Below are 14,994 nucleotides of genomic sequence, written 5' to 3' on the forward strand. Positions count from 1 at the left end.
CTCACTGCTTGCACAGTAAACAATTCATAGTCTCACTGCTTCTACAGTAAACAATCCATAGTCTCACTGCTTGCACAGTAAACAATCCATAGTCTCACTGCTTGCACAGTAAACAATCCATAGTCTCACTGCTTTGTACAGTAAACAATTCATAGTCCCACTGCTTGTACAGTAAACAATCCATAGTCTCACTGCTTGTACAGTAAACAATTCATAGTCTCACTGCTTGTACAGTAAACAATCCATAGTCTCACTGCTTGTACAGTAAACAATTCATAGTCTCACTGCTTGTACAGTAAACAATCCATAGTCTCACTGCTTGTACAGTAAACAATCCATAGTCTCACTGCTTTGTACAGTAAACAATTCATAGTCCCACTGCTTGTACAGTAAACAATCCATAGTCTCACTGCTCTTACAGTAAACAATCCATAGTCTCACTGCTCTTACAGTAAAGAATCCACATTCTCACTGCTTGTACAGTAAACAATCCATAGTCTCACTGCTTGTACAGTAAAGAATCCATTGTCTCACTGCTTACAGTTTTTAAGGTTGAGGTTAGACATAAGGCCATCAAATTCAACCTATAAGCTAACATGTTGATCTAGAGGAAGGAAAAAAAAACACGAAGCACATGCTAATTTCCCATATTAGGGGAATTTTCTTTCCACCTCTACATACGGCAATCAGACTAATTCCCAAGGTCAAAATCCCAGGGAATAGTAAAAAATAGTTTCACTGCTCATATAGTAAAGAATCCTTATTCTCATGACTAGTACTGTAAAGAATCTATAGTCTCACTGCTCTTACAGTAAAGAATCTATAGTCTCACTGCTCATACAGTAAAGAATCTATAGTCTCACTGCTCTTACAGTAAAGAATCTATAGTCTCACTTCTTGTACAGTAATGATTCCATAATCACACGCCTCATACAGTGAATAGTTCAAAATATCACTGCCGCTACAGAAAGAAACTGCCTGTACAGTAAAGAATCCATAGTATAACTGCTCGTACATTAAATAATCTATACTCTCACTTCTCTTACACTAAAGAATCTGCATCTGTGATGATGAAACTTTACTATCAGACATACAGGACACCCCTTGTCACCATCGGAGGTCTACAGTCATGGCCTAAAGTATTGAGAATGAGACAAATAGTAATTTTTCCAAAGTTTACTGCTTCATTTTTTGTAATGGCAATTTGCATATACTCCTGAATGTCAAAGAGTGATCAGCTTAACAGCAATTACTGTACTTGCGAAGTCAATATTTGCCCAGAAAATGAACTTTAACCCCCAAAACACATTTCAACATCATTGCAGTCCTGCCTTAAAAGGAGCAGCTAACATCGTTTTAGTGATTGATCCATTAACACAGGTGTGGGTGTTGATGAGGACAGGGCTGGCGATCAATCAGTCATGATTAAGTAAGAATGACATCACTGGACACTTTAAATGGAGGCTGGTTCTTGGTATCATTGTTTCTCTTCAGTTAACCATGGTTATCTCTAAAGAAACACGTGCAGCCATCATTGCACTGCACAAAAATGGCCTAACAGGGAAGAGTATCGCAGCTACAAAGATTGCACCTCAGTCAACAATCTATCGCATCATCAAGAACTTCAAGGAGAGAGCTTCCATTGTTGTCAAAAAGGCTCCAGGGCGCCCAAGAAAGACCAGCAAGCGCCAGGACCATATCTTAAAACTGTTTCAGCTGCGGGATCGGACTACCAGCAGTGCTGAGCTTGCTCAGGAATGGCAGCAGGCTGGTGTGAGTGCTTCTGCACGCACTGTGAGGCGGAGACTCTTTGAGCAAGGGCTGGTTTCAAGGAGGGCAGCAAAGAAGCCACTTCTCTCCAGAAAAAACATCAGGGACCGACTGATATTCTGCAAAAGGTACAGGGAGTGGACTGCTGAGGACTGGGGCAAAGTCATTTTCTCTGATGAATCCCCTTTTCGATTGTTTGGGACATCTGGAAAACAGCTTATTCGGAGAAGAAGAGGTGAGCGCTACCACCAGTCTTGTCTCATGCCAACTGTAAAGCATCCTGAAACCATTCATGTGTGGGGTTGCTTCTCAGCCAAGGGAATCGGCTCACTCACAGTCTTGCCTAAAAACACAACCATGAATAAAGAATGGTACCAGAATGTCCTCCAAGAGCAACTTCTCCCAACCGTCCAAGAGCAGTTTGGCGCCCAACAATGCCTTTTCCAGCATGATGGAGCACCTTGCCATAAAGCAAAGGTGATAACTAAATGGCTCATGGAACAAAACATAGAGATTTTGGGTCCATGGCCTGGAAACTCCCCAGATCTTAATCCCATTGAGAACTTGTGGTCAATCATCAAGAGACGGGTGGACAAACAAAAAGCAACAAATTCTGGCAAAATGCAAGCATTGATTATGCAAGAATGGACTGCTATCAGTAAGGATTTGGTCCAAAAGTTGATTGAGAGCATGCCAGGGAGAATTACAGAGGTCTTGAAGAAGAAGGGGCAACACTGCTAATATTGACTTGCTGCATTAACTCATTCTAACTGTCAATATTACCTATTGGTACTCATAATATGATTGCAATTATATTTCTGTATGTGATATAAACATCAGACAAACACTAATAAAAACCAGAGGCCAGCAGATCATGTGAAAATATAATTTTGGTGTCATTCTCAAAACTTTTGGCCATGACTGTAGGTGTAAAAATGTCATTATACAGATCCCTGTATGGTGGTCCTCTCATATATTTGTACATTGTGATAAGATTTATCATTATAAGGTTGATACAGGAGCTGCACCTTCCGTTTTAATCCTCCCCATTTTCTGAGATCTCCTGTTGCTGTACCCCCGATAAGCAGCGCGGTCTCGTCTATGTGACATCAATCTCTGGGGTGTTGGATACAGGGCTGTGGAGTCGGAGCCCATTTTGGTGGAGTCGGTATAAAATGGACCGACTCCAACTCCTTAAATAAAAATTTGGGAAACTTATGAAATGTCCTATAAATGTCTGTCCTATTCCTGATCTGAGGGTCTGGACTTTTAGCTGAGATTAATCTGTGCTGCAGTAAATTTATCACTTACACATGAGCCGTGTATGAGGGAGTCAGAGTCATGGAAATTGAGGAGTTGGAGGTTTGGCATACCGACTCCACGGCCCTGGTTGGATAACAGAACACCGGACCTTCCTCCCCGGCTTCATGCACGCTCCTGACTTCTCGTTTCTAGTGAGTGTGCCTAGGATCCACCCTCTGGATGACACTAGAATCTGACCCCAATCATTGTGCCCCCAACTTCAGGGGAATTTATTATCTCGCAACACAAACTGCTTACATTATTATGTAAATATCTTACACCTGATGAGGCTGATTTATTTACTGTGAAATTTGATATCAGAATGGCTGTATAATCCGGATATTAAAACAAACATTTTGATTCCAGATAAAGTGTGAGAACGCTTGTGAGTGAGATGTATTCAGTCTCTTCCCACTCAGCCGAACTGATTGCTTCAGCTTGTACTGAGCAGTGTGAGAACTAAGCTGCAAGAAGGAGGGTCACTGAGGAGCTGTCAATCAGACTTGGGGGGCAGAGATAGAGCATCGGAGGAAGGGAGACCAAAGATCGGTCAATCAGACTTGGGGGCAGACACTGAGTTTAAACTTTATACTGACATGAATATTCACAGTAAGTACATCAGCCTCATCAGATCTGAGATCTATCTTTTAATATATGCAGTTTATATTGTGAAATCTGATGACAGATAATCCTTAAAGGTGTGTATTTTCTTTGTATACAGTACATTGAAGGGTTGGTCCACCTTTTCTGTACAGCATGCCACCCCGATAATCAGTTGAACACTGGAGGGATCACCTTGAAATGAATGTATGACTGTTCAGTACAGGCCGGCACTGAAAATATCTGCTTGGAGCGGGCACAAGATGACATCCATCTAATTGTGCTCATAGTGATCGGTCGTCCACTGTAGAGACATGAAGGGAAGATTACGAGCTCGCGCCCCGTGCAGGGATTTCTGCCTCTAGTTATGTAATACATGAAATACGTCTTTCTGAGAATATAACACTGTTGAGTCACTTCTCTGCCTGCAGTCCACAGAGACGTCACCGCTGCCGGCTGTCATGTCATTATCCGAGCTGGTAAGCGCAGAAGCGTCAGGAGACCATACGGCTGACAGCAGGGAAACGGCCGGGAATCCTCAGTATACGGGGGAGGCAACGGTTTATATTGAAGAATGACTGACGATGACTTCATTAGCCGCTTTAAATCTGTTCATCTGCACACTGCGTGTTTAGACCGTGCGGCAGACTGTGCAACCCGTCCAGATGCCACCAAATAAATGTATCCCATGCGGTATAGGGCTGTTTTTAATTTTTACAATGGGTCCATATAGTGGACAGATCCCGGGGCACTGATCAGGGCTGTCGGCCTATAGTTCCTGAGCGTGTGTACCAAACAGCGGCCATAAGTGCAGCGTGTCCGCAGTCTAAGTCCTTCCATTATATTTCTCAATCCCTCATTTAAAGCACACAGCATCAACAGCGTTTTTTGCCTCGAGTCACTAGAAAAATATTAAACACAGGGGGTTTTTTTGCATTTTTTTTTTTTATTCAGGCTTTTTTCGAAACTGCAGCACGCTCTAAACATGAGGGTTTTTTTTTACTACTTTGTATCTTTTCCCCATAGACATCCATTGATTTGTTTTTTTCCCTTTCTATGAGGCCTCGACAAAAGCAGGACTGACCGTAAAATGGTCGAGACTAAAGATTTTATCAATAATGTATGCGCTCTTCGGTGAGGGCCGGGGTTTTGTTACCTGTGAATTATATATTTGGCGTTTTGCAACACACGATTCTCGTGCACTTCAGTTCAGTGTTTTTTTAGTTGCATTTTCCACCATAGAAACCGTGCGGCTCACAGGCTCTGTGATTCCTTATACACGCCACCGAAAAATACAAGACGTGGTTTTTATAAAAAACATCACAAAGCGGTCAAAAATAAAAAAAAAAAACAAAACGCCTCCTTTTGTTTTTCATGGTGTTGAGTGCCCTATATATACATGTACATGTATATGTATATATATATATATATATATATATATATATATATATATATATATATATATATATATATATATATATGTAGCACCCTGAGGATTCGGCTGCTACAGGGGTATTGCACCTCAAGCCAGAGGTGTGATATTCCACTCCCGGGTAAGGATGGAGTGTGGAACTGAGCTCAGTAGGCTGCATACACTACATACATCCCATTTCCGGGGGACAGATCGACGGTACTCCCACCAGTTTATGTGCAGGTACGATAGTGTCTGTCCCTGGCTGGAGTGGGAGGGGGGTGGAACATCCCAGTAGTGTAGGGGCAGATAGGGGGAGCAGTCTGGGTAATGCTAGGAGCTCATTGGGTGCTGGTCACCTGAGCTCACACATAGAGGGAGTATATAAGGTGGGAACCATCTTAGATCAGGGTCAGACAGGCAGACAGCTACTAGTCAGTCTGTTGTAGAGGGTCAAGCAGTCCTGAAAGAAGAGAGAGAGAGGAGTCAGAAGGACCCAGAGGGGAAGAAGAGGGAACCCCAAGAGCCCAAATACAAGCAACAGGGTGAAGGGTTGGCACAAGGGTACCGGATCCCAAGCTGGTGGAGGGCACTAATCCTCAGCCAGAGACCGGAGGTTGTGGGCAGGATCTGCCACGACCCCCCACTAAATCCACCCGAAAGGCAGACCAAGCATAGGGTCAGGGAACCCAGAAGAGGTGTACCCACCAAGAGACCCGAGGGAGCCGGACATAGGTGGATCCCTGGTGGGGAAGGCCAGAGAAAAAGGAACGTCAGAGAGGGAGCTCAGGATCACGCTCCAGAATTACCTGGGGGTTGGCCGAGTCCAGGACCTGGTGGACGCAGCACGGCTCAGGCGGTCACTCAAGGCCGGAGTGACCAGAACAACAGCAGTAAGTAAAAACCCTGAACTGCACAGCCCGACTCTGAGTCTTAATACCATCCTCACTGCACCACCACAACCACCACCCTCTACAACTGACCCCCTGAGGCTATACCCCTCCCGTTGGGGGTTATACTACCAGAAGCTGCACACACACCACCAGCCTCAGCGGACCCTGCTGCAGCGGCGGCCGTATTGACCGCAAATCAACGGGTGGCGTAGTCGACACTAAAGAACATCCAGCAACATCTGTAGGACTGCCACACACTGAGCTTGACACCCTGGGCACGGACCGGGTCACCGCCACTCGGAGACTATAACCCCCATCTGATCCGGCTCCGGGTATCCCCCAAACAACACTGGCCCAGGGGGCGCGTCATATACAGTACAGACCAAAAGTTTGGACACACCTTCTCATTTAAAGATTTTTCTGTATTTTCATGACTATGAAAATTGTACATTCACACTGAAGGCATCAAAACTATGAATTAACACATGTGGAATTATATACTTAACAAAAAAGTGTGAAACAACTGAAAATATGTCTTATATTCTAGGTTCTACAAAGTAGCCACCTTTTGCTTTGATGACTGCTTTGCACACTCTTGGCATTCTCTTGATGAGCTTCAAGAGGTAGTCACTGGAAATGGTTTTCACTTCACAGGTGTGCCCTGTCAGGTTTAATAAGTGGGATTTCTTGCCTTATAAATGGGGTTAGGACCATCAGTTGTGTTGTGATGAAGTCTGATGGATACACAGCTGATAGTCCTACTGACTAGACTGTTAGAATTTATATTATGGCAAGAAAAAAGCAGCTAAGTAAAGAAAAACGAGTGGCCATCATTGCTTTAAGAAATGAAGGTCAGTCAGTCTGAAAAATTGGGAAAACTTTGAAAGTGTCCCCAAGTGCAGTTGCAAAAACCATCAAGCGCTACAAAGAAACTGGCTCACATGAGGACCGCCCCAGGAAAGGAAGACCAAGAGTCACCTCTGCTTCTGAGGATAAGTTTATCCGAGTCTCCAGCCTCAGAAATTGCAGGTTAACAGCAGCTCAGATTAGAGACCAAGTCAATGCCACACAGAGTTCTAGCAGCAGACACATCTCTGCAACAACTGTTAAGAGGAGACTTTGTGCAGCAGGCCTTCATGGTAAAATAGCTGCTAGGAAACCATTGCTAAGGACAGGCAACAAGCAGAAGAGACTTGTTTGGGCTAAAGAACACAAGGAATGGACATTAGACCAGTGGAAATCTGTGCTTTGGTCTGTTGAGTCCAAATTTGAGATCTTTGGTTCCAACCACCGTGTCTTTGTGCGACGCAGAAAAGGTGAACGGATGGACTGTACATGCCTGGTTCCCACCGTGAAGAATGGAGGAGGAGGTGTGATGATGTGGGGGTGCTTTGCTGGTGACACTGTTGGGGATTTATTCAAAATTGAAGGCATACTGAACCAGCATGGCTACCACAGCATCTTTCTGCGGCATGCTATTCCATCTGGTTTGCGTTTAGTTGGACCATCATTTATTTTTCAACAGGACAATGACCCCAAACACACCTCCAGGCTGTGTAAGGGCTATTTGACCAAGAAGGAGAGTGATGGGGTGCTATTCCTGATGACCTGGCCTCCACAGTCACCAGACCTGAACCCAATCGAGATGGTTTGGGGTGAGCTGGACCGCAGAGTGAAGGCAAAAGGGCCAACAAGTGCTAAGCATCTCTGGGAACTCCTTCAAGATTGTTGGAAGACCATTTCCCGTGACTACCTCTTCAACCTCATCAAGAGAATGCCAAGAGTGTGCAAAGCAGTCATCAAAGCAAAAGGTGGCTACTTTGAAGAACCTAAAATATAAGACATATTTTCAGTTGTTTCACACTTTTTTGTTAAGTATATAATTCCACGTGTTAATTCATAGTTTTGATGCCTTCAGTGTGAATGTACAATTTTCATAGTCATGATAATACAGAAAAATCTTTAAATGAGGTGTGTGCAAACTTTTGGTCTGTACTGTATATATATATACATATACATACGTATACACACACCCGTTGCTTCATTCCCCATCCGCCTGCAATGAGTGACTGTGAGCACAATGCACATAATAAAGCGCAGCAATAACCTCCTTACAGGTCTCCATTAAATGGTGAAAAATCATCGCTCTCTTGTTCCCGCCGTCACATTGGTTGTTGCTATGCAACTGCCTGCAGTTATTTTAAGTGCATATTCTTGTAAAATAATAATAATGCAAAAAAAGGTAAATGTGTGATAAGAAAGAGGGCGGCCGTGCGGATACACAGGAGACGGGATTGATATGGGGCGAAATTATCACGTGGAGGATGTCAGCTGTCCGTAACGATCATCCAGCCATAAATTTACGAAGGGCAGTCGTGGTCTTTTTCCAAAGCCAAGGAGATCCACAATTTTCATAGTGATGAAAATACAGAAAAATCTTTAAATGAGAAGGTGTGTCCAAACTTTTGGTCTGTACTGTGTATATATATATATATATATATATATATATATATATATATATATATATATATATATATATATATATATACATACATACAGTGCAGACCAAAAGTTTGGACACACCTTCTCATTTAAAGATTTTTCTGTATTTTCATGACTATGAAAATTGTACATTCACACTGAAGGCATCAAAACTATGAATTACCACATGTGGAATTATATACTTAACAAAAAAGTGTGAAACAACTGAAAATATGTCTTATATTCTAGGTTCTTCAAAGTAGCCACCTTTTGCTTTGATGACTGCTTTGCACACTCTTGGCATTCTCTTGATGAGCTTCTAGAGGTAGTCACCGGAAATGGTCTTCCAACAATCTTGAAGGAGTTCCCAGAGATGCTTAGCACTTGTTGGCCCTTTTGCCTTCACTCTGCGGTCCAGCTCACCCCAAACCATCTTGATTGGGTTCAGGTCTGGTGACTGTGGAGGCCACGTCATCTGGCGTAGCACCCCATCACTCTCGTCCTTGGTCAAATAGCCCTTACACAGCCTGGAGGTGTGTTTGGGGTCATTGTCCTGTTGAAAAATAAATGATGGTCCAACTAAACGCAAACTGGATGGAATAGCATGCTGCTGCAAGATGCTGTGGTAGCCATGCTGGTTCAGTATGCCTTCAATTTTGAATAAATCCCCAACAGTGTCACCAGCAAAGCACTCCCACACCATCACACCTCCTCTTCCATGCTTCACGGTGGGAACCAGGCATGTAGAGTCCATCCGTTCACCTTTTCTGCATTGCACAAAGACACGGTGGTTGGAACCAAAGATCTCAAATTTGGACCAAAGCACAGATTTCCACTGGTCTAATGTCCATTCCTTGTGTTCTTGAGCCCAAACAAGTCTCTTCTGCTTGTTGCCTGTCCTTAGCAGTGGTTTCCTAGCAGCTATTTTACCATAAAGGCCTGCTGCACAAAGTCTCCTCTTAACAGTTGTTGAAGAGATGTGTCTGCTGCTAGAACTCTGTGTGGCATTGACCTGGTCTCTAATCTGAGCTGCAGTTAACCTGCGATTTCTGAGTCTGGTGACTCGGATAAACTTATCCTCAGAAGCAGAGGTGACTCTTGGTCTTCCTTTCCTGGGGTGGTCTTCATGTGAGCCAGTTTCTTTGTAGCGCTTGATGGTTTTTGCAACTGCACTTGGGGACACTTTCAAAGTTTGTCCAATTTTTCGGACTGACTGACCTTCATTTCTTAAAGTAATGATGGCCACATGTTTTTCTTTACTTAGAATTTGTATTATGGCAAGAAAAAAAGCAGCTAACAGTCTAGTCAGTAGGACTATCAGCTGTGTATCCATCAGACTTCATCACAACACAACTGATGGTCCTAACCCCATTTATAAGGCAAGAAATCCCACTTATTAAACCTGACAGGGCACACCTGTGAAGTGAAAACCATTTCCAGTGACTACCTCTTGAAGCTCATCAAGAGAATGCCAAGAGTGTGCAAAGCAGTCATCAAAGCAAAAGGTGGCTACTTTGTAGAACCTAGAATATAAGACATATTTTCAGTTGTTTCACACTTTTTTGTTAAGTATATAATTCCACATGTGTTAATTCATAGTTTTGATGCCTTCAGTGTGAATGTATAATTTTCATAGTCATGAAAATACAGAAAAATATTTAAAATGAGGTGTGTCCAAACTTTTGGTCTGTACTGTATATATACACACATCTGTATAATATGCAGCAGTCATGATGCTAGCCTAGCAAATAGCTATGTAAGTCGTGCTACAAGTGGCTGCACTGTCCCTGGTGCTGAAGGCTCAAAATACCTTGAACGTGAAGAGGTTAAAACAACTCAGAAATCTGATCTGTAGCAGAAGGGAATATTAAAAAAAAAGCAACTCCGCCATCTAGTGGTGACTACAGTAATGACTGAGTGTCCTTGTATCCTGGCACTGATCAGCATCTCATGCTAGTACTGGTGTCATTGACCCTTTGTAACGGGTCTGGGAGGCGGAACCTCTGGGCTACTATACAAGGGAGCGGTCCTTGTAAAGGAGCGGGTGGCGACCAGGCAGGCAGTCACAGCAGGTGACCGGGACAGTCTCTGGGTGTACGGGCAGGAGGTCACGGCAAGTGATCAGGGCAGTCTCTGGAACAACGGGCTGGAGGTCACGGCAAGTGACCGGGGCAGTCTCTGGAAGAACGGGCTGGAGGTCACGGCAAGTGACCGGGGCAGTCTCTAGGTAAAGGGTAGGTACGACCTGTGATGGCTGAACCTCCAGGTAGGCTAGCAAGGCAGATGGAGGATGTGTGCTCCCAGGTGAGCAAGCGAGAGTCTCTGGAATAGCAGGTGGTCACAGCACGTGACAGCGGAGCCTCCGGGCAGGCAAGCAGGCAGGTAGCGGAGAAGCGCTCCCAGGTGAGCGGGCAAGAGTCTCTGGAATAGCTGGTGGTCCCAGCACGTGACAGCGGAACCCCCGGGCAGGCAAGCAGGCAGGTAGCGGAGAAGCGCTCCCAGGTGAGCGGGCAAGAGTCTGGAATAGCTGGTGGTCACAGCACGTGACAGCGGAGCCTCCGGGCAGGCAAGCAGGCAGGTAGCGGAGAAGCGCTCCCAGGTGAGCGGGCAAGCTGGTCCATAGACAGACTGACCGGAGTTGTAAGGCAGACCGTCGGACCTCAGGCAAGCAGGCAGGTAGCTGATGTGCGCTCCCAGGTGAGCGGGCAAGTTGGTCCTTAGACAGACTGACCGGAGTTGTAAGGCAGACCGTCGGACCTCAGGCAGGCAGGCAGGTAACAGGAAATCAGGCAGGATTAGGACAGCAAGCTGGCAGGAATCTGGCAGGTAACTGGCAGGTAACTGGCAACGGGACCTGAGGGCTGAAGCAGAGTAGAACGGTGCAACAACATTGCTCGGGCACCTCCATTTTGGAGGAGGTGCCTTATATATGGTAAAGTCCTCCGGCCATTGGCCGGGGACTCCTTAGGATGGCACGCGCAGCCCCTTTAAGAGGGAGGGAGGGCGCGCGCGCGCGCCCTAAGCACAGTGGCCGGGAAGGAGCGCGCGCTGCCAGCAGAGCGGGAGAGGGACGCCGGGCACGGAGCAGAGCGGTGAGGGGAACAGCGTCCCTGCCTAGCAGAGGGCAGGGACGCCGGCACTACAGTACCCCCCCCTTTAGGCCCCCCCTTTTTTAGGCCAGATAGAAATTTAGCTAGGATGAGAGGGGCATGGATGTTCTCCCGGGGCTCCCACGTTCTCTCCTCAGGACCAAACCCCTTCCAATCTACCAGAAAAAAGGTCTTTCCTCTTACCCTTTTGGTGGCAAGAATGTTCTCTACCTCAAACTCGTCCTCAGCAGAAACCGGAGCAGGAGGCGTACCTGTAGACTTGGAAAAAGAGTTAAGCACCACGGGTTTGAGGAGAGATACATGGAAGGAGTTAGGGATCCGTAAGTTGGCCGGGAGTTTCAATTTATAGGCCACCGGGTTGATCTGACTGATGACCTCCAGAGGACCGATGAACCGAGGCCCTAACTTGTAAGAAGGTATCTTGAGTCGAACATATTTAGATGAGAGCCAGACTTTATCTCCTGGACGAAATTGTGGAGGATCCAGGCGTTTTTTGTCAGCGTGTCTTTTCATACGCTCGGATGACAGAAGGAGAGCGGACCGGGTACTCTCCCAAATGGAGGAAAATTTGCTAACGAGAGATTCCGCAGCCGGGTTGTCCACAGAGGTGGAGACAGGAAAAGGAATCCGAGGATGCTGACCAAAGACTACAAAAAACGGGGATTTGGAGGAGGATTCGCTCTCGTGATTATTATAAGAGAACTCGGCCCATGGTAGGAGATCCACCCAGTCAGAATGGTGGGCATTAACGAAGTGCCGGAGGTAACTGGTCAGGTTCTGATTGATCCGCTCCACTTGACCATTGGACTGTGGGTGGTAAGCGGAAGAGAAGTCCAGGGTGACGTCTAGTAGTTTACAAGTGGCTCTCCAGAAACGTGAGGTGAACTGTACCCCACGATCCGACACGATGTGGAGGGGCAGGCCATGAAGACGGAAGATGTGGCGGATAAAGTCTTTAGCCAGCTCGGGTGCAGACGGAAGGCCTGGCAGGGGAATAAAGTGAGCCATCTTGGAAAAGCGGTCAGCGACCACCCAAATGACCGTACAACCGGCAGAGACGGGGAGATCAGTTATAAAGTCCATTGCTATATGCTGCCAGGGGGCAGCAGGTACAGGAAGCGGAAGGAGGCGTCCGGCTGGCAGATGTCTCGGGACTTTGTTGCGGGCGCAGGACACACAGGCAGAAACAAAGTCTATTATGTCCTTGTGCAGGGTAGGCCACCAATAGTGCCGGGCAATAAGCTGGAGGGTCTTTTTCTGACCGGCGTGGCCAGCTAGTTTAGACGAATGGCCCCAGTGTAGGATCTTCTCCCGATCAGGTACTGAAACAAACGTCTTACCGGGAGGGAGACGATTTAGACTCACGGGAGCCACCTGCATTACTCTGGCGGGATCGATGATATGTTTAGGTTCTTCCTCGAGATCGGACACCAGAAAGGATCGGGACAAGGCGTCTGCTTTGACGTTTTTGTCAGCCGGGCGAAAATGAAGAACAAAATCAAAGCGAGCAAAAAACAAGGACCACCGGGCTTGACGCGGGTTAAGTCTCTGGGCATGCTGGAGGTAAGCCAAGTTCTTGTGGTCAGTGTAAATTATTACCGGATGAAGAGCCCCCTCGAGTAGGTAACGCCACTCCTCCAACGCCAGCTTGATGGCCAATAACTCTCGGTCTCCTATGGAATAGTTGCGCTCAGAAGAGGAGAAGAGTTTGGAGAAGAAGCCACAAGTTACCATTCTCCCGGAAGATGATTTTTGAGTAAGTACCGCTCCGGCTCCAGAGGAGGAGGCGTCAACTTCCAGGAAGAACTGCTTGTTGCCGTCCGGGCGATGCAGCACTGGGGCGGAAGAGAAGGCCTGTTTTAGGGAAAGAAAGGCCTCCTCTGCTTCGGGCGGCCACTCTTTGGGATTAGTACCCTTACGGGTGAGCGCGGAAATTGGGGCAGTCCGGGAAGAGAAGTGCGGGATGAAGAGGCGGTAATAGTTGGCGAAGCCCAGGAACCGTTGAATAGCCTTCAACCCCTCTGGTCGGGGCCATTTCTCGATGGCAGACAGTTTCTCAGGATCCATTTGTAGGCCGGTCTGAGAGATAATGTAGCCCAGAAACGGAAGCGAGGTCTGCTCAAAGAGGCACTTCTCATATTTAGCGTAGAGATGGTTCTGCCTGAGCCTGAGCAGGACCTGACGAACATCCCTCCGGTGAGTCTGGAGATCCGGAGAGAAGACCAAGATGTCGTCCAGGTACACCACTACGCAGGAGTAGAGAAGGTCCCGGAAGATGTCATTGACCAACTCTTGAAAGACGGCAGGAGCGTTACAGAGGCCAAAGGGCATTACCAGATATTCATAGTGGCCGTCCCGGGTGTTGAATGCCGTCTTCCATTCATCCCCCTGACGGATACGAACCAGGTTGTACGCCCCACGGAGGTCCAGTTTGGTGAAGATTCTAGCCCCCCTCAGACGATCAAATAACTCCGGAATGAGCGGAAGGGGGTACTTATTCTTCACCGTGATCTGGTTAAGGCCTCTATAGTCTATACAGGGACGGAGAGAGCCGTCCTTCTTTTTGACGAAAAAGAAGCCTGCTCCCGCCGGGGAGGTAGATTTCCGGATGAATCCCCTGGCCAGATTCTCCTCAATATATTCGGACATCGACCGTGTCTCAGCAGCGGATAATGGATAAACACGCCCACGGGGAGGAGAATTACCAGGTAACAGGTCGATAGGGCAGTCGTATGGTCTATGAGGGGGTAGTGTCTCTGCCTCCTTTTTATTAAAGACATCAGCATAAGACCAATAAGGAATCGGAAGTCCAGGTAGATTAGCTGGGGTAGGAGAAGGACGGACGGGATGAACGGGAACCAGACAGGTCTTATGGCAGCCCTGTCCCCAGCGAAGGACTTCTCCGGTCTGCCAGTCAAGAACGGGTGCATGTTTCTGGAGCCAAGGTAGGCCTAGCAAGAGGGCGTGAGAGAGTCCAGGCAGAACATGGAAGGAGATACTTTCAGAATGCAGCATTCCCACCTGCAGAGTAATGGATTCGGTGATGAGTTGGATGGGGCGTGGTAAGAGCCCCCCATCCACGGCAGCAACAGACAAGGGTACAGCCAGAGGTTTGGTGGGGATGCGGTATTTCTCTACCAGGGACTGTGAAATAAGATTCCCGGCTGCTCCAGAGTCCAGTTGGGCTAGTTCGAAATAACGGTTCTCCCCGCAGACGATTGAGACTGACAGCAGCAGAGATGGAGAGGATTTATTCTTGTCTAGGTGGACCTCTCTGAGCGAACCTAGACACAGGCGTTTCCCGACCTCTCCGGGCAGGCACGGATCCGGTGCTCCTTACTGCCACAGTAGAAGCAGGTCCCCTCGGCACGGCGCAAGTCCTGACGGGTCTTGACCATCTTGGTCTGGTCGACCTGCATAGGCTCAG

The sequence above is a fragment of the Phyllobates terribilis genome, unplaced genomic scaffold (genome assembly GCF_046119375.1).
Source record: "Phyllobates terribilis strain yellow unplaced genomic scaffold, ASM4611937v1 Scaffold_7__3_contigs__length_470593459, whole genome shotgun sequence".
Lineage (NCBI taxonomy): Eukaryota > Metazoa > Chordata > Amphibia > Anura > Dendrobatidae > Phyllobates > Phyllobates terribilis.